Source organism: Salmo salar, chromosome 03 (genome assembly GCF_965601325.2).
Source record: "Salmo salar chromosome 03, fSalSal1, whole genome shotgun sequence".
Taxonomy (NCBI): domain Eukaryota; kingdom Metazoa; phylum Chordata; class Actinopteri; order Salmoniformes; family Salmonidae; genus Salmo; species Salmo salar.
In genome coordinates, this window is record NC_138293.1 from 80,885,001 (window position 1) to 80,909,127 (window position 24,127).

Genomic DNA, 24,127 nt, shown 5'->3' on the forward strand with positions numbered 1-24,127 from the left:
GACCTGTTTATAATGTCCGCTACAGAGGTTAACCTACAATGTTACAATGTAACGGTGCTGATAAATTAAAACCATCTGAAATGGGAGCGGTAGGATTTTGTAGCCTAGGCTGTAACGTTGCACATACAGTAGCGTATATCCTAGCCTGTGTATCTGCATATGTATCCGCATGTCTTTGTTTATGCTACAGTGTTTATGTCATGGTTTCTTGCTATTAACAGACATATCATTTGCAGGAAGCAGACATAGCCTAGGGGTCGTTGTCTATAGGCTCTGAGCTGTGAAGCAGTGATCGCAGGTCTCCATTTAGTAATATTATAAACAATTATTGGCTAGATATCACAGAGATACGACGATGAATCAGCTAGGTATAGGCCCTTCTGTTCCTTCTGAAACTGAGCCAGACATGGACAATTTGAGGTGCAAATATCTCATTCTATAGGATTCTTCATACTGATGTTGGTTTCAGTAATGAATAGGGAGACAGATACTGATGTTGGTTTCAGTAATGAATAGGGAGACAGATACTGATGTTGGTTTCAGTAATGAATAGGGAGACAGATACTGATGTTGGTTTCAGTAATGAATAGGGAGACAGATACTGATGTTGGTTTCAGTAATGAATAGGGAGACAGATACTGATGTTGGTTTCAGTAATGAATAGGGAGACAGATACTGATGTTGGTTTCAGTAATGAATAGGGAGACAGATACTGATGTTGGTTTCAGTAATGAATAGGGAGAGAGATGCTGATGTTGGTTTCAGTAATGAATAGGGAGACAGATGCTGATGTTGGTTTCAGTAATGAATAGGGAGACAGATACTGATGTTGGTTTCAGTAATGAATAGGGAGACAGATACTGATGTTGGTTTCAGTAATGAATAGGGAGACAGATACTGATGTTGGTTTCAGTAATGAATAGGGAGACAGATACTGATGTTGGTTTCAGTAATGAATAGGGAGACAGATACTGATGTTGGTTTCAGTAATGAATAGGGAGACAGATACTGATGTTGGTTTCAGTAATGAATAGGGAGACAGATACTGATGTTGGTTTCAGTAATGAATAGGGAGACAGATACTGATGTTGGTTTCAGTAATGAATAGGGAGACAGATACTGATGTTGGTTTCAGTAATGAATAGGGAGACAGATACTGATGTTGGTTTCAGTAATGAATAGGGAGACAGATACTGATGTTGGTTTCAGTAATGAATAGGGAGACAGATGCTGATGTTGGTTTCAGTAATGAATAGGGAGACAGATACTGATGTTGGTTTCAGTAATGAATAGGGAGACAGATACTGATGTTGGTTTCAGTAATGAATAGGGAGACAGATACTGATGTCGGTTTCAGTAATGAATAGGGAGACAGATACTGATGTTGGTTTCAGTAATGAATAAGGAGACAGATACTGATGTCGGTTTCAGTAATGAATAGGGAGACAGATACTGATGTTGGTTTCAGTAATGAATAGGGAGACAGATACTGATGTTGGTTTCAGTAATGAATAGGGAGACAGATACTGATGTCGGTTTCAGTAATGAATAGGGAGACAGATACTGATGTTGGTTTCAGTAATGAATAGGGAGACAGATACTGATGTTGGTTTCAGTAATGAATAGGGAGACAGATACTGATGTTGGTTTCAGTAATGAATAGGGAGACAGATGCTGATGTTGGTTTCAGTAATGAATAGGGAGACAGATGCTGATGTTGGTTTCAGTAATGAATAGGGAGACAGATACTGATGTTGGTTTCAGTAATGAATAGGGAGACAGATACTGATGTTGGTTTCAGTAATGAATAGGGAGACAGATACTGATGTTGGTTTCAGTAATGAATAGGGAGACAGATACTGATGTTGGTTTCAGTAATGAATAGGGAGACAGATACTGATGTTGGTTTCAGTAATGAATAGGGAGACAGATACTGATGTCGGTTTCAGTAATGAATAGGGAGACAGATACTGATGTTGGTTTCAGTAATGAATAGGGAGACAGATACTGATGTTGGTTTCAGTAATGAATAGGGAGACAGATACTGATGTTGGTTTCAGTAATGAATAGGGAGACAGATACTGATGTTGGTTTCAGTAATGAATAGGGAGACAGATACTGATGTCGGTTTCAGTAATGAATAGGGAGACAGATACTGATGTTGGTTTCAGTAATGAATAGGGAGACAGATACTGATGTTGGTTTCAGTAATGAATAGGGAGACAGATGCTGATGTTGGTTTCAGTAATGAATAGGGAGACAGATACTGATGTTGGTTTCAGTAATGAATAGGGAGACATATGCTGATGTTGGTTTCAGTAATGAATAGGGAGACAGATACTGATGTTGGTTTCAGTAATGAATAGGGAGACAGATACTGATGTTGGTTTCAGTAATGAATAGGGAGACAGATGCTGATGTTGGTTTCAGTAATGAATAGGGAGACAGATACTGATGTTGGTTTCAGTAATGAATAGGGAGACATATGCTGATGTTGGTTTCAGTAATGAATAGGGAGACAGATACTGATGTTGGTTTCAGTAATGAATAGGGAGACAGATACTGATGTTGGTTTCAGTAATGAATAGGGAGACAGATACTGATGTTGGTTTCAGTAATGAATAGGGAGACAGATACTGATGTTGGTTTCAGTAATGAATAGGGAGACAGAGGAATTGAGGGGCGGTGTAGGCTCATATCTGCTGTATCTCATTGACATCAATTGTGCTATAATCCTGTCATTACACATACATCTGTATGTGTTTTTGTGGTAAAAGCATTGACAATGTAGTTACATTAACTAGCTGGACACAGAGTTCAGTCACCATTCAATCTCTCCTTACCTGAACACCTCAGTCTCTGTTCTCTCTGCTCACACTCTCTGGTGAACAGGGTTACTGAGGGATCAGGGGGGTTTTGTCATTCATCTATGCGTTTGTGTTGGAGACAAGTTCAGCACATTAATATCTTATGAGTCCCAGTTCATTCACAGAACTGCAGTCTGTCTGCTGCTTGAGAGAGTGAAGTTGCAATCAGGGTTTACCTGCTAATCAAAGTGCTACCGCTGTGCTGTGCTGTGCTGTGCTGTGCTGTGCTGTGCTGTGCTGTGCTGTGCTGGTGTGCTGTGCTGTGCTGGTGCGGGTGTGTATGTGTGAGTGTGACAGTAAGATAATGATATACCTTCTAGTGCTCCCCCTCACCACAACCGATGTGTCTCTCTCTCCCATGCAGGCCTCTAAAGCAGCAGCATGATCCATGGCCTGGCTGTGTGTGTGAGTGTCAGTGAGGACAGACAGTGTTGCAGCCCAGGCCAGAGGCAGCAGATTGAATGCCACTGAAGTCTCAAGGTAAGCCTGAATATGAGCTCCTATTGATCGGGACCCTGCATGGGGACTGTATGGCCTGACCTCACAGAGAGAGAGAGGGGGGATTGATCCAGCCTTGAACAGCCTCTCTCTGTCTCTTTATTTCTGTCTGTCTATCTCTCTTTTTTCTGTTTCTTTTCTCTCTCTATTTATCACTCTCTCTCTCTCTCTCTCTCTCTTTCTTTCTGTCCATCAGTCCAAACCCTCTAAACCACTGTGCCTTTTTCTGGCATACGTTAACAGTGCTAAGCGGTTTGCATTATCTCACCGCGTTACATAGAGGACATACTGTATTATACTGTCACCTGGGAAGAGACATGGGTCTGTGTGTGTGTTCTGTGTTCTGTGTTCTGTGTGTGTGTTCTGTGTGTGTGTTCTGTGTTCTGTGTGTGTGTTCTGTGTTCTGTGTTCTGTGTGTGTGTTCTGTGTTCTGTGTGTATTCTGTGTTCTGTGTGTGTGTTCTGTGTTCTGTGTGTGTGTTCTGTGTGTGTGTTCTGTGTTCTGTGTGTGTGTTCTGTGTTCTGTGTGTGTTCTGTGTGTGCATGCATGTGTGAGCCTGCCTTAGGGAGACTGAAGCAGTATACTTTATAAAGGGCAGCATAGCATCTTGAATGTGGCATTACCTAACTCAATAAGAGCAATAAAAACTGCAACTGACGGTATAAATCTCTGGCTTGTAGTGTTTTTGTCAAACACTGAAGAGGATCCTCCATGTTGGGCTAATTAAAGACATTACTGCTGTCACTAGACTTTTACTGTAACTACACTGGAGGTGTGTTGGTTAGTAGGTACAGTATGCTAATAGAAACACATATCAACTCTCTCTGAGTGGGAGAGATGGTGTGTGTGGGGGATAGGGGGTGATGGTGTGGGGGATAGGGGTGATGGTGTGTGTGGGGGGGGATAGGGGGTGATGGTGTGTGTGTGGGGGATAGGGGGTGATGGTGTGTGTGTGGGGGATAGGTGGTGATGGTGTGTGTGTGGGGGATAGGGGGTGATGGTGTGTGTGGGGGGGGATAGGGGGTGATGGTGTGTGTGTGGGGGATAGGGGGTGATGGTGTGTGTGTGGGGGATAGGGGGATAGAAGGTGATGGTGTGTGTGGGGGGGATAGGGGGTGATGGTGTGGGGGATAGGGGGTGATGGTGTGTGTGTGTGGGGGATAGGGGGTGATGGTGTGTGTGTGTGGGGGATAGGTGGTGATGGTGTGGGGGATGGGGGTGATGGTGTGTGGGATGGGGGTGATGGTGTGTGTGTGGGGGATAGGGGGTGATGGTGTGGGGGATGGGGGTGATGGTGTGTGTGTGGGGGATAGGGGGTGATGGTGTGTGGTATAGGGGGTGATGGTGTGGGGGATAGGAGGTGATGGTGTGGGGGATAGGGGGTGATGGTGTGTGTGTGTGTGGGATAGGAGGTGATGGTGTGTGTGTGTGGGATAGGAGGTGATGGTGTGTGTGTGTGTGTGGGATAGGAGGTGATGGTGTGTGTGTGTGTGGGATAGGAGGTGATGGTGTGTGTGGGGGTGGGATAGGGGGTGATGGTGTGTGTGTGTGGGATAGGAGGTGATGGTGTGTGTGTGTGTGGGATAGGGGGTGATGGAGTGTGTGTGTGTGGGATAGGAGGTGATGGTGTGTGTGTGTGGGATAGGGGGTGATGGTGTGTGTGTGTGGGATAGGGGGTGATGGTGTGTGGGATAGGGGGTGATGGTGTGTGTGGGGGGATAGGGGGTGATGGTGTGTGTGTGTGTGTGTGGGATAGGGGGTGATGGTGTGTGGGATAGGGGGTGATGGTGATGGTGTGGGGGATAGGGGGTGATGGTGTGTGGGATAGGGGTGATGGTGATGGTGTGGGGATAGGGGGTGATGGTGTGTGTGGGGGGGATAGGGGGTGATGGTGTGTGTGGGGGGGATAGGGGGTGATGGTGTGTGGGATAGGGGGTGATGGTGTGGGGGATAGGGGGTGATGGTGTGTGTGTGGGCGGGATAGGGGGTGATGGTGTGTGTGTGGGCGGGATAGGGTGTGATGGTGTGGGGGATAGGGGGTGACGGTGTGTGTGTGTGGGCGGGATAGGGGGTGATGGTGTGTGGGGGGGATAGGGGGTGATGGTGTGTTTGGGGGGGATAGGGGGTGATGGTGTGTGTGTGGGGGATAGGGGGTGATGGTGTGTGTGTGGGCGGCAGGGGGTGATGGTGTGTGTGGGGGGGATAGGGGGTGATGGTGTGTGTGGGGGGATAGGGGGTGATGGTGTGGGGGATAGGGGGTGATGGTGTGTGTGGGGGGGATAGGGGGTGATGGTGTGTGTGTGGGGGGATAGGGGGCGCTGGTGTGTGTGGGGGGGATAGGGGGTGATGGTGTGAAGGGATAGGGGGTGATGGTGTGGGGGATAGGGGGTGATGGTGTGTGTGTGGGCGGGATATGGGGTGATGGTGTGTGGAATAGGGGGTGATGGTGTGGGGGATAGGGGGTGATGGTGTGTGTGTGGGCGGGATAGGGGGTGATGGTGTGTGTGTGGGCGGGCGGGATAGGGGGTGATGGTGTGGGGGATAGGGGGTGACGGTGTGTGTGTGGGCGGGATAGGGGCTGATGGTGTGTGTGGGGGGGATAGGGGGCGCTGGTGTGTGTGGGGGGGATAGGGGGTGATGGTGTGTGGGATAGGGGGTGATGGTGTGTGTGGTGGGATAGGGGGTGATGGTGTGTGTGGGCGGGATAGGGGGTGATGGTGTGTGGGGGGGGATAGGGGGTGATGGTGTGTGTGGGGGCGGGATAGGGGGTGATGGTGTGTGTGGGGGGATAGGGGGTGATGGTGTGTTTGGGGGAGATAGGGGGTGATGGTGTGTGTGTGGGCGGGATAGGGGGTGATGGTGTGTGTGTGGGCGGGATAGGGGGTGATGGTTTGTGTGGGCGGGATAGGGGGTGATGGTGTGTGTGTGGGGGGGATAGGGGGTGATGGTGTGTGTGGGCGGGATAGGGGTGATGGTGTGTGTGTGGGGGGGATAGGGGGTGATGGTGTGTGTGGGCGGGCGGGATAGGGGGTGATGGTGTGTGTGTGGGGGATAGGGGGTGATGGTGTGTGTGTGGGGGGGATAGGGGGTGATGGTGTGTGTGGGGGATAGGGGGTGATGGTGTGTGTGTGGGCGGGATAGGGGGTGATGGTGTGTGTGGGCGGGCGGGATAGGGGGTGATGGTGTGTGGGATAGGGGGTGATGGTGTGGGGGATAGGGGGTGATGGTGTGGGGGATAGGGGGTGATGGTGTGTGTGGGGGGATAGGGGGTGATGGTGTGTGGGATAGGGGGTGATGGTGAGGGTGTGGGGGATAGGGGGTGATGGTGTGTGGGATAGGGGGTGATGGTGTGTGTGGGCGGGATAGGGGGTGATGGTGTGTGTGGGGGGGATAGGGGGTGATGGTGTGTGTGGGCGGGATAGGGGGTGATGGTGTGTGTGGGCGGGATAGGGGGTGATGGTGTGTTTGGGGGGGATAGGGGGTGATGGTGTGTGGGATAGGGGGTGATGGTGTGTGTGGGCGGGATAGGGGGTGATGGTGTGTGGGATAGGGGGTGATGGTGATGGTGTGTGTGGGGGGGATAGGGGGTGATGGTGTGTGTGTGGGCGGGATAGGGGGTGATGGTGTGTTTGGGGGGGATAGGGGGTGATGGTGTGTGTGGGCGGGATAGGGGGTGATGGTGTGTGTGGGGGGATAGGGGGTGATGGTGTGTGTGTCTGGGGGGGATAGGGGGTGATGGTGTGTGTGGGCGGGATAGGGGGTGATGGTGTGTTTGGGGGGGATAGGGGGTGATGGTGTGTGTGTGGGCGGGATAGGGGGTGATGGTGTGTGGGGGGAAATAGGGGGTGATGGTGTGTTTGGGGGGGATAGGGGGTGATGGTGTGTGTGTGGGCGGGCGGGATAGGGGGTGATGGTGTGTGTGTTGGCGGGATAGGGGGTGATGGTGTGTGTGGGCGGGCGGGCGGGATAGGGGGTGATGGTGTGTGTGTGGGGGGGGATAGGGGGTGATGGTGTGTGTGGGCGGGATAGGGGGTGATGGTGTGTGTGGGGGGAATAGGGGGTGATGGTGTGTGTGGGGGATAGGGGGTGATGGTGTGTGTGTGTGGGGGATAGGGGTTATGGTGTGTTGGGGGGGATAGGGGGTGATGGTGTGTGTGTGGGGGGGATAGGGGGTGATGGTGTGTGTGGGTGGGATAGGGGGTAATGGTGTGTGTGTGGGGGATAGGGGGTGATGGTGTGTGTGTGGGCGGGATAGGGGGTGATGGTGTGTGTGGGCGGGATAGGGGGTGATGGTGTGTGTGGGGGGGATAGGGGGTGATGGTGATGGTGTGGGGGATAGGGGGTGATGGTGTGTGGGATAGGGGGTGATGGTGTGTGGGATAGGGGGTGATGGTGATGGTGTGGGGGATAGGGGGTGATGGTGTGTGTGGGGGGTATAAGGGGTGATGGTGTGGGGGATAGGGGGTGATGGTGTGTGGGATAGGGGCTGATGGTGTGTGTGGGCGGGATAGGGGGTGATGGTGTGTGTGGGGGGGATAGGGGGTGATGGTGTGTGTGGGGGGGATAGGGGGTGATGGTGTGTGTGTGGGCGGGATAGGGGGTGATGGTGTGTGGGATAGGGGGTGATGGTGATGGTGTGGGGGATAGCGGGTGATGGTGTGTGTGGGCGGGATAGGGGGTGATGGTGTGTGTGGGGGGGATAGGGGGGTGATGGTGTGTGTGGGGGGATAGGGGGTGATGGTGTGTGTGGGCGGGATAGGGGGTGATGGTGTGTGTGGGGGGGATAGGGGGTGATGGTGTGTGTGGGGGGATAGGGGGTGATGGTGTGTGTGTGGGCGGGATAGGGGGTGATGGTGTGTGGGATAGGGGGTGATGGTGATGGTGTGGGGGATAGGGGGTGATGGTGTGTGGGATAGGGGGTGATGGTGTGTGGGATAGGGGGTGATGGTGATGGTGTGGGGGATAGGGGGTGATGGTGTGTGTGGGGGGGATAGGGGGTGATGGTGTATGGGTGGGGGGGATAGGGGGTGATGGTGTGTGGGATAGGGGGTGATGGTGATGGTGTGGGGGATAGGGGGTGATGGTGTGTGTGTGGGCGGGATAGGGGGTGATGGTGTGTGTGGGGGGATAGGGGTGATGGTGTGTGTGTGGGGGGGGAGGATAGGGGGTGATGGTGTGTGTGGGGGGGGATAGGGGGTGATGGTGTGTGTGGGGGGGATAGGGGGTGATGGTGTGTCTGTGGGGGATAGGGGGTGATGGTGTGTGTGTGGGCGGGATAGGGGCTGATGGTGTGTGTGGGGGGAATAGGGGGTGATGGTGTGTTGGGGGGGATAGGGGCGCTGGTGTGTGTGGGGGGGATAGGGGGTGATGGTGTGTGTGGGGGGGATAGGGGTTGATGGTGTGTGTGGGGGGATAGGGGGTGATGGTGTGTGTGTGGGGGGGATAGGGGGTTGATGGTGTGTTTGGGGGGGATAGGGGGTGATGGTGTGTGGGATAGGGGGTGATGGTGTGTGTGGGCGGGATAGGGGGTGATGGTGTGTGGGATAGGGGGTGATGGTGATGGTGTGTGTGGGGGGGATAGGGGGTGATGGTGTGTTTGGGGGGGATAGGGGGTGATGGTGTGTGGGATAGGGGGTGATGGTGTGTGTGGGGGGGATAGGGGGTGATGGTGTGTGTGTGGGCGGGATAGGGGGTGATGGTGTGTGTGGGCGGGATAGGGGGTGATGGTGTGTGTGGGGGGGATAGGGGGTGATGGTGTGTGTGTGGGCGGGCGGGATAGGGGGTGATGGTATGTGTGGGTGGGATAGGGGGTGATGGTGTGTGTGGGCGGGATAGGGGGTGATGGTGTGTTTGGGGGGGATAGGGGGTGATGGTGTGTGGGATAGGGGGTGATGGTGTGTGTGGGCGGGATAGGGGGTGATGGTGTGTGGGATAGGGGGTGATGGTGATGGTGTGTGGGGGGATAGGGGGTGATGGTGTGTGTGTGGGCGGGATAGGGGGTGATGGTGTGTGGGATAGGGGATGATGGTGATGGTGTGGGGGATAGGGGGTGATGGTGTGTGCGATAGGGGGTGATGGTGTGTGTGGACGGGATAGGGGGTGATGGTGTGTGTGGACGGGATAGGGGGTGATGGATTGTGTGTGGGGGGGATAGGGGGTGATGGTGTGTGTGGGCGGGATAAGGGGTGATGGTGTGTTTGGGGGGGATAGGGGGTGATGGTGTGTGTGTGGGCGGGATAGGGGGTGATGGATTGTGTGTGGGGGGGATAGGGGGTGATGGTGTGTGTGGGGGGATAGGGGGTGATGGTGATGGTGTGGGGGATAGGGGGTGATGGTGTGTGTGGGAGGGATAGGGGGTGATGGTGTGTGTGGGGGGGATAGGGGGTGATGGTGATGGTGTGGGGGATAGGGGGTGATGGTGTGTGTGGGCGGGATAGGGGGTGATGGTGTGTGGGATAGGGGGTGATGGTGATGGTGTGTGTGGGGGGGATAGGGGGTGATGGTGTGTGTGTTGGCGGGATAGGGGTGATGGTGTGTGGGATAGGGGGTGATGGTGATGGTGTGGGGGATAGGGGGTGATGGTGTGTGGGATAGGGGGTGATGGTGTGTGTGGTCGGGATAGGGGGTGATGGTGTGTGTGGGGGGAATAGGGGGTGATGGTGTGTTGGGGGGGATAGGGGCGCTGGTGTGTGTGGGGGGGATAGGGGGTGATGGTGTGTGTGGGGGGGATAGGGGTTGATGGTGTGTGTGGGGGGATAGGGGGTGATGGTGTGTGTGTGGGGGGGATAGGGGGTTGATGGTGTGTTTGGGGGGGATAGGGGGTGATGGTGTGTGGGATAGGGAGTGATGGTGTGTGTGGGCGGGATAGGGGGTGATGGTGTGTTTGGGGGGGATAGGGGGTGATGGTGTGTGGGATAGGGGGTGATGGTGTGTGTGGGCGGGATAGGGGGTGATGGTGTGTGGGATAGGGAGTGATGGTGATGGTGTGTGGGGGGATAGGGGGTGATGGTGTGTGTGTGGGCGGGATAGGGGGTGATGGTGTGTGGGATAGGGGATGATGGTGATGGTGTGGGGGATAGGGGGTGATGGTGTGTGCGATAGGGGGTGATGGTGTGTGTGGACGGGATAGGGGGTGATGGTGTGTGTGTGGACGGGATAGGGGGTGATGGATTGTGTGTGGGGGGGATAGGGGGTGATGGTGTGTGTGGGGGGATAGGGGGTGATGGTGATGGTGTGGGGGATAGGGGGTGATGGTGTGTGTGGGAGGGATAGGGGGTGATGGTGTGTGTGGGGGGGATAGGGGGTGATGGTGATGGTGTGGGGGATAGGGGGTGATGGTGTGTGTGGGCGGGATAGGGGGTGATGGTGTGTGGGATAGGGGGTGATGGTGATGGTGTGTGTGGGGGGGATAGGGGGTGATGGTGTGTGTGTTGGCGTGATAGGGGTGATGGTGTGTGGGATAGGGGGTGATGGTGATGGTGTGGGGGATAGGGGGTGATGGTGTGTGGGATAGGGGGTGATGGTGTGTGTGGTCGGGATAGGGGGTGATGGTGTGTGTGGGAGGGATAGGGGTGATGGTGTGTGTGTGGGGGGGATAGGGGGTGATGGTGTGTGTGGGCGGGATAGGGGGTGATGGTGTGTTTGGGGGGGATAGGGGGTGATGGTGTGTGTGTGGGGGGGATAGGGGGTGATGGTGTGTGTGGGCGGGATAGGGGGTGATGGTGTGTTTGGGGGGGATAGGGGGTGATGGTGTGTGTGTGGGCGGGATAGGGGGTGATGGTGTGTGTGGGTGGGCGGGATAGGGGGTGATGGTGTGTGTGTGGGGGATAGGGGGTGATGGTGTGTGTGTGGGCGGGATAGGGGGTGATGTTGTGTGGGATAGGGGGTGATGGTGATGGTGTGGGTGATAGGGGGTGATGGTGTGTGGGATAGGGGGTGATGGTGTGTGGGATAGGGGGTGATGGTGATGGTGTGGGGGATAGGGGGTGATGGTATGAGTGGGGGGGATAGGGGGTGATGGTGTGTGTGTGGGGGAGATAGGGGGTGATGGTGTGTGTGGGCGGGATAGGGGGTGATGGTGTGTGTGGGCGGGATAGGGGGTGATGGTGTGTGTGTGGGCGGGATAGGGGGTGATGGTGTGTGTGGGCGGGATTGGGGGTGATGGTTTGTGTGTGGGGGGGATAGGGGGTGATGGTGTGTGGGTGGGCGGGCAGGCGGGATAGGTGGTGATGGTGTGTGTGTGGGCAGGATAGGGGTGATGGTGTGTGTGGGCGGGATAGGGGTGATGGTGTGTGTGGGCGGGATAGGGGGTGATGGTGTGTGTGTGTGGGGGGTGGATAGGGGGTGATGGTGTGGGGGATAGGGGGTGATGGTGTGTGTTGGGGGGATAGGGGGTGATGGTGTGTGTGTGGGGGATAGGGGGTGATGGTGTGTGTGGGGGGGATAGGGTGTGATGGTGTGTGTGTGGGGGGGATAGGGGGTGATGGTGTGTGTGGGCGGGATAGGGGGTGATGGTGTGTGTGGGCGGGATAGGGGGTGATGGTGTGTGTGTGGGCGGGATAGGGGGGTGATGGTGTGTGTGGGCGGGATAGGGGGTGATGGTGTGTGTGTGGGGGGGATAGGGGGTGATGGTGTGTGGGTGGGCGGGCAGGCGGGATAGGTGGTGATGGTGTGTGTGTGGGCGGGATAGGGGTGATGGTGTGTGTGGGCGGGATAGGGGTGATGGTGTGTGTGGGCGGGATAGGGGGTGATGGTGTGTGTGTGGGGGGGATAGGGGGTGATGGTGTGTGTGGGCGGGATAGAGGGTGATGGTGTGTGGGATAGGGGGTGATGGTGATGGTGTGGGGGATAGGGGGTGATGGTGTGTGTGGGGGGTATAGGGGGTGATGGTGTGTGTGTGGGGGATAGGGGGTGATGGTGTGTGTGGGGGGGATAGGGTGTGATGGTGTGTGTGTGGGGGGGATAGGGGGTGATGGTGTGTGTGGGCGGGATAGGGGGTGATGGTGTGTGTGGGCGGGATAGGGGGTGATGGTGTGTGTGTGGGCGGGATAGGGGGTGATGGTGTGTGTGGGCGGGATAGGGGGTGATGGTGATGGTGTGGGGGATAGGGGCTGATTGTGTGTGTGGGCGGGAAAAGGGGTGATGATGTGTGTGGGGGGGATAGGGGGGGATAGTGTGTGTGGGGGGATAGGGGGTGATGGTGTGTGTGTGGGCGGGATAGGGGGTGATGGTGTGTGTGGGCGGGATAGGGGTGATGGTGTGTGTGGGCGGGATAGGGGGTGATGGTGTGTGTGTGGGCGGGATAGGGGGTGATGGTGTGTGTGGACGGGATAGGGGGTGATGGTGATGGTGTGGGGGATAGGGGCTGATGGTGTGTGTGGGCGGGATAGGGGGTGATGATGTGTGTTTGGGGGATAGGGGGTGATAGTGTGTGTGGGGGGATAAGGGGTGATGGTGTGTGTGGGCGGGATAGGGGGTGATGGTGATGGTGTGGGGGATAGGGGCTGATGGTGTGTGTGGGCGGGATAGGGGGTGATGGTGTGTGTGTGGGCGGGATAGGGGGTGATGGTGTGTGGGATAGGGGGTGATGGTGATGGTGTGGGGGATAGGGGGTGATGGTGTGTGGGATAGGGGGTGATGGTGATGGTGTGGGGGATAGGGGGTGATGGTGTGTGTGGGGGGGATAGGGGGTGATGGTGTGTGTGTGGGGGGGATAGGGGGTGATGGTGTGTGGGTGGGCGGGCGGGCAGGCGGGATAGGGGGTGATGGTGTGTGTGTGGGCGGGATAGGGGTGATGGTGTGTGTGGGCGGGATAGGGGGTGATGGTGTGTGTGTGGGGGGGGATAGGGGGTGATGGTGTGTGTGGGCGGGATAGAGGGTGATGGTGTGTGGGATAGGGGGTGATGGTGATGGTGTGGGGTGGATAGGGGGTGATGGTGTGGGGGATAGGTGGTGATGGTGTGTGTGTGGGGGGGATAGGGGGTGATGGTGTGTGTGTGGGGGATAGGGGGGGATGGTGTGTGGGGGGGGATAGGGTGTATTGGTGTGTGTGTGGGGGGGATAGGGGGTGATGGTGTGTGTGGGCGGGATAGGGGGTGATGGTGTGTGTGGGCGGGATAGGGGGTGATGGTGTGTGTGTGGGGGATAGGGGGTGATGGTGTGTGTGGGGGGGATAGGGTGTGATGGTGTGTGTGTGGGGGGGATAGGGTGTGATGGTGTGTGTGGGCGGGATAGGGGGTGATGGTGTGGGGGATAAGGGGTGATGGTGTGTGTGTGGGTGGGATAGGGGGTGATGGTGTGTGTGTGGGGGATAGGGGGTGATGGTGTGTGTGGGGGGGATAGGGTGTGATGGTGTGTGTGTGGGGGGGATGGGGGTGATGGTGTGTGTGGGCGGGATAGGGGGTGATGGTGTGTGTGGGCGGGCGGGATAGGGGGTGATGGTGTGTGTGTGGGCGGGATAGGGGGTGATGGTGTGTGTGGGCGGGATAGGGGGTGATGGTGTGTGTGTGGGGGGGGATAGGGGGTGATGGTGTATGTGGGCGGGATAGAGGGTGATGGTGTGTGGGTGGGCGGGCAGGGGGGATAGGGGGTGATGGTGTGTGTGTGGGCGGGATAGGGGTGATGGTGTGTGTGGGCGGGATAGGGGGTGATGGTGTGTGTGTGGGGGGGGATAGGGGGTGATGGTGTATGTGGGCGGGATAGAGGGTGATGGTGTGTGGGATAGGGGGTGATGGTGATGGTGTGGGGGATAGGGGGTGATGGTGTGTGTGGGGGGTATAGGGGGTGATGGTGTGTGGGATAGGGGGTGATGGTGATGGTGTGGGGGATAGGGGCTGATGGTGTGTGTGGGCGGGATAGGGGGTGATGATGTGTGTGGGGGGGATAGGGGGTGATAGTGTGTGTGGGGGGATAGGGGGTGATGGTGTGTGTGTGGGCGGGATAGGGGGTGATGGTGTGTGGGATAGGGGGTGATGGTGATGGTGTGGGGGATAGGGGGTGATGGTGTGTGTGTGGGCGGGATAGGGGTGATGGTGTGTGTGGGCGGGATAGGGGTGATGGTGTGTGTGGGCGGGATAGGGGGTGATGGTGTGTGTGTGGGGGGGATAGGGGGTGATGGTGTGTGTGGGCGGGATAGAGGGTGATGGTGTGTGGGATAGGGGGTGATGGTGATGGTGTGGGGGATAGGGGGTGATGGTGTGTGTGGGGGGTATAGGGGGTGATGGTGTGTGTGTGGGGGATAGGGGGTGATGGTGTGTGTGGGGGGGATAGGGTGTGATGGTGTGTGTGTGGGGGGGATAGGGGGTGATGGTGTGTGTGGGCGGGATAGGGGGTGATGGTGTGTGTGGGCGGGATAGGTGGTGATGGTGTGTGTGTGGGCGGGATAGGGGGTGATGGTGTGTGTGGGCGGGATAGGGGGTGATGGTGATGGTGTGGGGGATAGGGGCTGATGGTGTGTGTGGGCGGGAAAAGGGGTGATGATGTGTGTGGGGCGGATAGGGGTTGATAGTGTGTGTGGGGGGATAGGGGGTGATGGTGTGTGTGTGGGCGGGATAGGGGGTGATGGTGTGTGTGGGCGGGATAGGGGGTGATGGTGTGTGTGGGCGGGATAGGGGGTGATGGTGTGTGTGTGGGCGGGATAGGGGGTGATGGTGTGTGTGGGCGGGATAGGGGGTGATGGTGATGGTGTGGGGGATAGGGGCTGATGGTGTGTGTGGGCGGGATAGGGGGTGATGATGTGTGTGGGGGGGATAGGGGGTGATAGTGTGTGTGGGGGGATAAGGGGTGATGGTGTGTGTGTGGGCGGGATAGGGGGTGATGGTGTGTGTGGGCGGGATAGGGGGTGATGGTGATGGTGTGGGGGATAGGGGCTGATGGTGTGTGTGGGCGGGATAGGGGGTGATGGTGTGTGTGTGGGCGGGATAGGGGGTGATGGTGTGTGGGATAGGGGGTGATGGGGATGGTGTGGGGGATAGGGGGTGATGGTGTGTGGGATAGGGGGTGATGGTAATGGTGTGGGGGATAGGGGGTGATGGTGTGTGTGGGGGGGATAGGGGGTGATGGTGTGTGTGTGGGGGGGATAGGGGGTGATGGTGTGTGGGTGGGCGGGCGGGCAGGCGGGATAGGGGGTGATGGTGTGTGTGTGGGCGGGATAGGGGTGATGGTGTGTGTGGGCGGGCGGGATAGGGGGTGATGGTGTGTGTGTGGGGGGGGATAGGGGGTGATGGGGTGTGTGGGCGGGATAGAGGGTGATGGTGTGTGGGATAGGGGGTGATGGTGATGGTGTGGGGTGGATAGGGGGTGATGGTGTGGGGGATAGGTGGTGATGGTGTGTGTGTGGGGGGGATAGGGGGTGATGGTGTGTGTGTGGGGGATAGGGTGGGATGGTGTGTGTGGGGGGGATAGGGTGTAATGGTGTGTGTGTGGGGGGGATAGGGGGTGATGGTGTGTGTGGGCGGGATAGGGGGTGATGGTGTGTGTGGGCGGGATAGGGGGTGATGGTGTGTGTGTGGGGGATAGGGGGTGATGGTGTGTGTGGGGGGGATAGGGTGTGATGGTGTGTGTGTGGGGGGGATAGGGTGTGATGGTGTGTGTGGGCGGGATAGGGGGTGATGGTGTGGGGGATAAGGGGTGATGGTGTGTGTGTGGGGGGGATAGGGGGTGATGGTGTGTGTGGGGGGGATAGGGGGTGATGGTGTGTGTGGGGGGGATAGGGTGTGATGGTGTGTGTGTGGGGGGGATGGGGGTGATGGTGTGTGTGGGCGGGATAGGGGGTGATGGTGTGTGTGGGCGGGATAGGGGGTGATGGTGTGTGTGTGGGCGGGATAGGGGGTGATGGTGTGTGTGGGCGGGATAGGGGGTGATGGTGTGTGTGTGGGGGGGATAGGGGGTGATGGTGTGTGTGTGGGGGGATAGGGGGTGATGGTGTGTGTGTGGGCGGGATAGGGGTGATGGTGTATGTGGGCGGGATAGAGGGTGATGGTGTGTGGGATAGGGGGTGATGGTGATTGTGTGGGGGATAGGGGCTGATGGTGTGTGTGGGCGGGATAGGGGGTGATGATGTGTGTGGGGGGGATAGGGGGTGATAGTGTGTGTGGGGGGATAGGGGGTGATGGTGTGTGTGTGGGCGGGATAGGGGGTGATGGTGTGTGGGATAGGGGGTGATGGTGATGGTGTGGGGGATAGGGGGTGATGGTGTGTGTGGGCGGGATAGGGGGTGATGGTGTGTGTGGGGGGGATAGGGGGTGATGGTGTGTGTGGGCGGGATAGGGGGTGATGGTGTGTGGGGGGGATAGGGGGTGATGGTGTGTGTGGGGGGGGGATAGGGGGTGATGGTGTGTGGGATAGTCGGTGATGGTGATGGTGTGGGGGATAGGGGGTGATGGTGTGGGGGATAGGTGGTGATGGTGTGTGTGTGGGGGGGATAGGGGGTGATGGTGTGTGTGTGGGGGATAGGGGGTGATGGTGTGTGTGTCGGGGATAGGGTGTGATGGTGTGTGTGTGGGGGGGATAGGGGGTGATGGTGTGTGTGGGCGGGATAGAGGGTGATGGTGTGTGTGGGCGGGATAGGGGGTGATGGTGTGTGTGTGGGGGATAGGGGGTGATGGTGTGTGTGGGGGGGATAGGGTGTGATGGTGTGTGTGTGGGGGGGATAGGGGGTGATGGTGTGTGTGGGCGGGATAGGGGGTGATGGTGTGGGGGATAGGGGGTGATGGTGATGGTGTGGGGGATAGGGGGTGATGGTGTGGGGGATAGGTGGTGATGGTGTGTGTGTGGGGGGGATAGGGGGTGATGGTGTGTGTGTGGGGGATAGGGGGTGATGGTGTGTGTGGGGGGGATAGGGTGTGATGGTGTGTGTGTGGGGGGATAGGGGGTGATGGTGTGTGTGGGCGGGATAGGGGGTGATGGTGTGTGTGGGCGGGATAGTGGGTGATGGTGTGTGTGTGGGCGGGATAGGGGGTGATGGTGTGTGTGGGCGGGATAGGGGGTGATGGTGTGTGTGTGGGGGGGATAGGGGGTGATGGTGTGTGGGTGGGCGGGCAGGCGGGATAGGGGGTGATGGTGTGTGTGTGGGCGGGATAGGGGTGATGGTGTGTGTGGGCGGGATAAGGGGTGATGGTGTGTGTGTGGGGGGGGATAGGGGGTGATGGTGTGTGTGGGCGGGATAGAGGGTGATGGTGTGTGGGATAGGGGGTGATGGTGATGGTGTGGGGGATAGGGGGTGATGGTGTGTGTGGGGGGTATATAGGGGGTTTATGGTGTGTGGGATAGGGGGTGATGGTGATGGTGTGGGGGATAGGGGCTGATGGTGTGTGTGGGCGGGATAGGGGGTGATGATGTGTGTGGGGGGGATAGGGGGTGATAGTGTGTGTGGGGGGATAGGGGGTGATGGTGTGTGTGTGGGCGGGATAGGGGGTGATGGTGTGTGGGGGGGGATAGGGGGTGATGGTGTGTGTGGGGGGATAGGGGGTGATGGTGTGTGTGTGGGGCGGGATAGGGGGTGATGGTGTGTGGGATAGGGGGTGATGGTGATGGTGTGGGGGATAGGGGGTGATGGTGTGTGGGATAGGGGGTGATGGTGATGGTGTGGGGGATAGGGGGTGATGGTGTGTGTGGGGGGGATAGGGGGTGATGGTGTGTGTGTGTGGGGGGGATAGGGGGTGATGGTGTGTGGGATAGGGGGTGATGGTGATGGTGTGGGGGATAGGGGGTGATGGTGATGGTGTGGGGGATAGGGGGTGATGGTGTGTGTGGGGGGGATAGGGGGTGATGGTGTGTGTGTGTGGGGGATAGGGGGTGATGGTGTGTGTGGGGGGGATAGGGGGTGATGGTGTGTGTGTGGGGGATAGGGGGTTATGGTGTGTTGGGGGGGAGAGGGGGTGATGGTGTGTGTGTGTGGGGGATAGGGGGTGATGGTGTGTGTGTGGGGGATAGGGGGTGATGGTGTGTGTGTGGGGGGGGATAGGGGTTGATGGTGTGTGTGGGCGGGATAGGGGGTGATGTTGTGTGTGGGCGGGATAGGGGGTGATGGTGTGTGTGTGGGCGGGATAGGGGGTGATGGTGTGTGTGGGCGGGATAGGGGGTGATGGTGTGTGTGTGTGGGGGATAGGGGGTGATGGTGTGTGTGTGGGCGCGATAGGGGGTGATGGTGTGTGTGTGGGCGGGATACGTGGTTATGGTGTGTGTGTGGGCGGGATACGGGGTGATGGTGTGTGTGTGGGCGGGATAGGGGGTGATGGTGTGTGTGTGGGCGGGCGGGATAGGGGGTGATGGTGTGTGTGGGCGAGAGAGGGGGTGATGGTGTGGGGGATGAATGTGTGTGTGGGGGGGATAGGCGGTGATGGTGTGGGGGATGAATGTGTGTTTGGGGGGTGTCTCTGTGTGTCTGTGTGTTTTTATGTACGTATGTTAATGGCCAATGCCTGGGGATGAGGTTAGCATCATGGCTACTTCTATCAACTATGTGTATTGAGCTTTTCTGCTTTTCAGTTTGAGCTGCAGGGCTGTAGGTTCTCTCGCAGTCTAAATACATTCAGCTTGAGGCTGTCTGGCCAGCCATCTCTGACTGACTGTCTCAGCCTTAAGGAAACAAGTCACGACTGCTTCTTTTAACAACCAGTGTGTAGGATGGTATCTGTGTTCAGTACGCACATGGAGGCCTCTCCTGTGTGATGGTCAAGGGTAGGGGTGTGTGTGTGTGTGTGTGTGTGTGTGTGTGTGTGTGTGTGTGTGTGTGTGTGTGTGTATGTGTGTGTGTGTGTGTGTGTGTGTGTGTGTGTGTGTGTCTGTGTGTGTGTGTGTGTGTGTGTGTGTGTGTGTGTGTGTGTGTGTGTGTGTGTGTGTGTGTGTGTGTGTGTGTTTGCTTATCGACTGGTTCTGTTAGCCTTACTGTGAGGCAGACTGATTTCAGCTGCTTTCAATCTACAGAGGCCAGTGTTTCAATAACTACATAACATGATCCTGTGTTGTGTTGACTTCTGATTTGGTCCCTCATTGCATTTGGAAGAATTGTTAAGTAAAAAATGTAGTTACTTGTGTTTGACCAGGGTGGTACGTCCCTTTCTGTTGAGGCTCTCTCAGAGCAGGAAGTGTTCTCTTCCTGTTGAGCAGATTCTGGAGATTCGTCCAAAACACACACGCATACGTACACAGACTACGCACGCACACACACACACACACACACACACACACACACACACACACACACACACACACACACACACACACACACACACACACACACACACACACACACACACACACACACACACACACACACACACACACACACACACACACTCACACACACACACACACACACACACACACACTGTAGAGATACGTGTACTATACACACACTATAGCTGCTACTAGGCCAGATGGAATTCAGGTCAGTTGATTGCAAAGTGAATTTGCTAGTCAGATAAAGCTGTTTACCCTATTCCCTGTAATGTGTATGTGAATGCATTATATGTGTGTATGTGTATGTTTGTATTCACACTGGTTTGTAAGCTTTTGTAATCTTGTAAATGATATGAATCTTCTCCGGTGATGAAGACATGGATGTGTCATGGTATGGGGGGTATGCAACATAGGTCAACTTTGAGCACCTTTTATTTCTTGAATGTTTTATCATTCAGGTCCAAAACGTCACTTTCTGACCACTTCTTCCATGAGGAAACATGTATGGAAAGTTGTGTTTAAATCAAAGGGGATGCTGTCAAAAAGTGACTGAATTCAAATGGATTGAGCTAGTATTGGATCAGGTGTTTATGTGTTCCCCAGCAGCACACACACTCTCACCCACCTCATCTCCATGGAGATCCAAAACGTAGGCCGAGTTTTGAGTGCTTACCGCCCCCACATGTGGCCTGGGAGATGCACAGGGGTCGACAGATGTGGGGGCGGTGACAGACTCAGGAGGCATAGGATGGACTTTTTTGATTTAATAGGACCCTCTGAGAGATCTCTATATATCTGTTTATCTCCCCATTTATACATCTCTCCCCCAATTTCTCACTCTCTCCATTTCCCTTATCCCTACTCCCTTGATATCCCTCTATCCATCCCTCTCTCTTGCCATGCCTTCTCTCTAGGTGAAAGTATAAAATCTCGTCATTAACATTTGAAGCAATATCCATTTGGTGAGATGACTTAAGAGTCTTCATTCTGTCTAGCTGATTGGTAGATATTAGAATTGATCTTTTCCTTATAAAGTGTGTCTGCAGTGGAGCGATTACATTTCCGAACAAAGGCTCAGTACTGGAGGAGCTGACTGGGCTGGGGCTATCAGTACTGCTGCTTTTGTTTGAGAAAGAGAGAGAGAGAGAGAGAGAGAGAGAGAGAGAGAGAGAGAGAGAGAGAGAGAGAGAGAGAGAGAGAGAGAGAGAGAGAGAGAGAGAGAGAGAGAGAGAGAGAGAGAGAGAGAGAGAGAGAGAGAGAGGAGAGAGAGAGAGAGAGAGTCTCCCATGTAGATTACCTTTCAAAGATACATAAGTTGAATAATGTAACTGAAATGGTAATCTCTCATTCTATTCATGCAGCTTTGCAGACAGGCACCTCTGTGTTGTGTGGTGTCTAATGCACCAGAGCTGAGGGAAGGGGAAGGGGAATAGTCTAACATCCACTCAGTAGAACTGAATCCCAACAGTCTTTGTTTGACCCTAGATTTCAGTGAAGTTTTAGCATGGCTAAACAAATCCCTCAAAGTGACATTCTTGCTTGTCGTAAATGTAGATATATTTTCATATTTAGTGACAGTTGTAGATGCCCTCATTTCAGATGGTGTATTTTACCTTCTCATCCGTCTCTCCGCCTTTCAATCTCTCTCTTTCTCTCGCCGTCACCTCCTCCCTCCATCAGCCACTGAGCATCTCTTCCGTCTCCTGTTTTCTTCCCTCCCCCTCTCCCTCAGACCTATGGATTGTGTATATGTAAGGATTACACACAGTGACTGCTGAAACTCCCTCTCTGAGACTGTCACAGGACTCTCCTTCCTCCCCTCTCCTCTCCTCTCCTCTCCTCTCCTCTCCTCTCCTCTCCTCTCCTCTCCTCTCCTCTCCTCTCCTCTCTCCTCTCCTCTCCTCTCCTCTCCTCTCCTCTCCTCTCCTCATTATCACTCCATAAGGAACCTGAAAATACTCCACACAGAACTGTCTGTTTCTAACCAACAGTTGTTGCTAACAAACACTTGTTGAAGGTCATATTCTGAGGAGGAGGAACCTGAGGATAAAAGTAGAGCTAGAGATGGTAGAGTGGAGCTCTCTCACAGTTGACATGGCAACAGCTGGTCTTGATCCTGGAGAGATTGGAGGCATTGACAGTTAGTTCTGCCTGTGAGATGGAAATTATGGTGAATGGGAGACAGAACCGGTTTGATCCGGCATGGCTGAGTGCTCTGTTCTGAGCAAGAGAGAGAGAGAGAGAAAGAGGTGGGGTGAGGGAGAGGGAGAGAAATATACATAGACAGAGAGTGGGGATGCAGTGAAATACACACCACTGACTCTCTAATTAGAGAAAGAGAGATTTCCTGGTGATTCATTTCACTTAGCAGGTGGCAGCAGAATGCACACTGTCTGTAGGCTGTTATGGGTTATGAGTTGTTCCACAGAGACAGTAGTGAATGCATACATTTTCACACACACACGCACACACACACACGCGCAATCACACCATCTTGCTATCTATCTCTCTCTCTCTCACTCTCACTCTCTTTCACTCTTTCTCTCTCTCTCTCTCTCTCTCTCTCTCATTATCTCACTCTCCTAGTTTAATCTAGCCTTCTTTACCTCAGACTAACCGTACACACTGAATCTCTCTGTCTCTCTCCCCCTCTCTCATTATCTCACTCTCTCTCAGTTTAATCTAGCCTTCTTTACCTCAGCCTTCTTTACCTCAGACTAACCGTACACACTGAATCTCTCTGTCTCTCTCCCCCTCTCTCATTATCTCACTCTCTCTTAGTTTAATCTAGCCTTCTTTACCTCAGACTAACCGTACACACTGAATCTCTCTGTCTCTCTCCCCCTCTCTCATTATCTCACTCTCTCTTAGTTTAATCTAGCCTTCTTTACCTCAGCCTTCTTTACCTCAGACTAACCGTACACACTGAATCTGTCTCTTTCTCTCTCTATTAGTCTTAATCTAGTTTCCTCAATGTCTCAGACCAACCTGTTTCCTCACTCTCATGTCTGATCGCTTATCGGTTAAGAACGTTGGGCCATTAACCGAAAGGTTGGTGGTTTGAATCTCAGAGCCGGCCACCCGCACCTTTCTGAAAGTTAAATGTGGAAGACACATTTTGGTTGAATGCATCAGTTGAATAGGTATCCCCTTTCCCCTAATCTAATGGAGTCTACCCTTCAAACTGTCTCAGTACAATCTAATTGGCTACAGGCTCCATGTTGCTCACTAGAAAACACTACCATAAACTATTTCCAGAAGCATGGTAACTTTTCTTTGACAATGTATGTAAGTAGGCAATTATTTAACCGCCCCATCTCACCGGTGTTTCTCCTTCCATCCCTCTCCCCATCTCTGTTCCCTCTCTCTCCCCTGCATCTGTGTCTGTCTGTCTGTCTGTGGGTGAGATGCAGAAGGCAAATCAGGTTTAAGTGGCTGTCACGCCCTGATCATAGAGAGCCCTTGGTTCTCTATGGTGTTGTAGGTCAGGGCGTGACTAGGGTGTGTTCTAGTCAATTATATTTCTATGTTGGGTTTGAGTATGGTTCCCAATTAGAGGCAGCTGATTATCGTTGTCTCTAATTGGGGATCATACTTAAGGAGTCCCTGTTCCCACCTGCATTGTGGGATATTGTTTGTTTGTGTTGGGGCCAGTGGCGGTTCTAGACCATTTCAAATGGGGGGGCAGAGCTGGGGCCAGTTGTACTGTTAGAGGGGCTAGTTACATTAGACGTTATTGTTGTCATATCGTTTTCTTCACTGCATTGCAGGCATTAGCAGGCAAAAGACCATGTTCATAATCATCATCGTTGCCACTGTCTAATAACGGATGTAAAAAAAGAACCATAGCAAAAATGAGTTATGTAAAAATTATTTCATACTCCACATTTAGGGGGCCACAAGGGGGTCCAAAATTGTTGTCACAGGGGCACTGGCCCCCCTGGCCCCCCCTCCAGAACCGCCCCTGGTTGGGGCTTGTTGCACGACGTAGTCACGTTGTGTTGCTTGTTTATTGTTTTGGTTGAAGAAGTTTCACTTTTAATAAATATGTGGAACTCAACAAACGCTGCGCCTTGGTCCGTCTCTTATCAGCACGTGACAGAATATCCCACCAAAAGACGACCAAGCAACGTGTGCACGAGGTAAAGGGGTTTTGGACATGGGAGGAAGTCATGGGAGGACACGAGACCCTTCCTTGGCGGGAGTCGCAAAGGAGCATGGAAGGACAGCGACGACGTCGGGGACCGCAGCCACAGAAACCCCAAGATTATTTTGGGGGGGGGGCACATGGAGCTGGCGGCTGAGCAGAGGGAAGAGCCAGAGACCGTCAGGGAGGCGATAGAGAAGTGGTCGGTCGACTCAAGGAGAGAGCCAGAGCCCGCCTGGGAGTCGATGAAGCAATGTGAGGAGGGATATCGGAGAATGATGTTGGCGAGGAGTAGGCTGCAGCGCAGGCGAGCTGAAGAGCGTGTCATCAGTCCGGTGCCATCTGTGCCGGCCCCACGCACCAGCCCATCAGTGCGCCTCCCCAGCCCGGTATGTCCTGTGCCAGTTCCTCGCACTCGCCCTGAAGAGCGGGTCAT

The 24,127-nt window shown here is 54.9% G+C and overlaps 1 protein-coding gene across 2 annotated transcripts in view; it reads left to right on the forward strand.

Moving 5' to 3' along the window:
• LOC106601758 (testis-expressed protein 2) overlaps positions 1-24,127 on the forward strand; it is a 62,175-nt gene that overhangs the window by 494 nt on the left and 37,554 nt on the right. For both annotated transcript variants that reach the window (XM_045715510.2, XM_045715511.2), the window contains exon 2: positions 3,232-3,347. The gene's annotated coding sequence lies outside the window, so the exon portion shown is untranslated. The remainder of the gene's footprint in view (positions 1-3,231; positions 3,348-24,127) is intronic.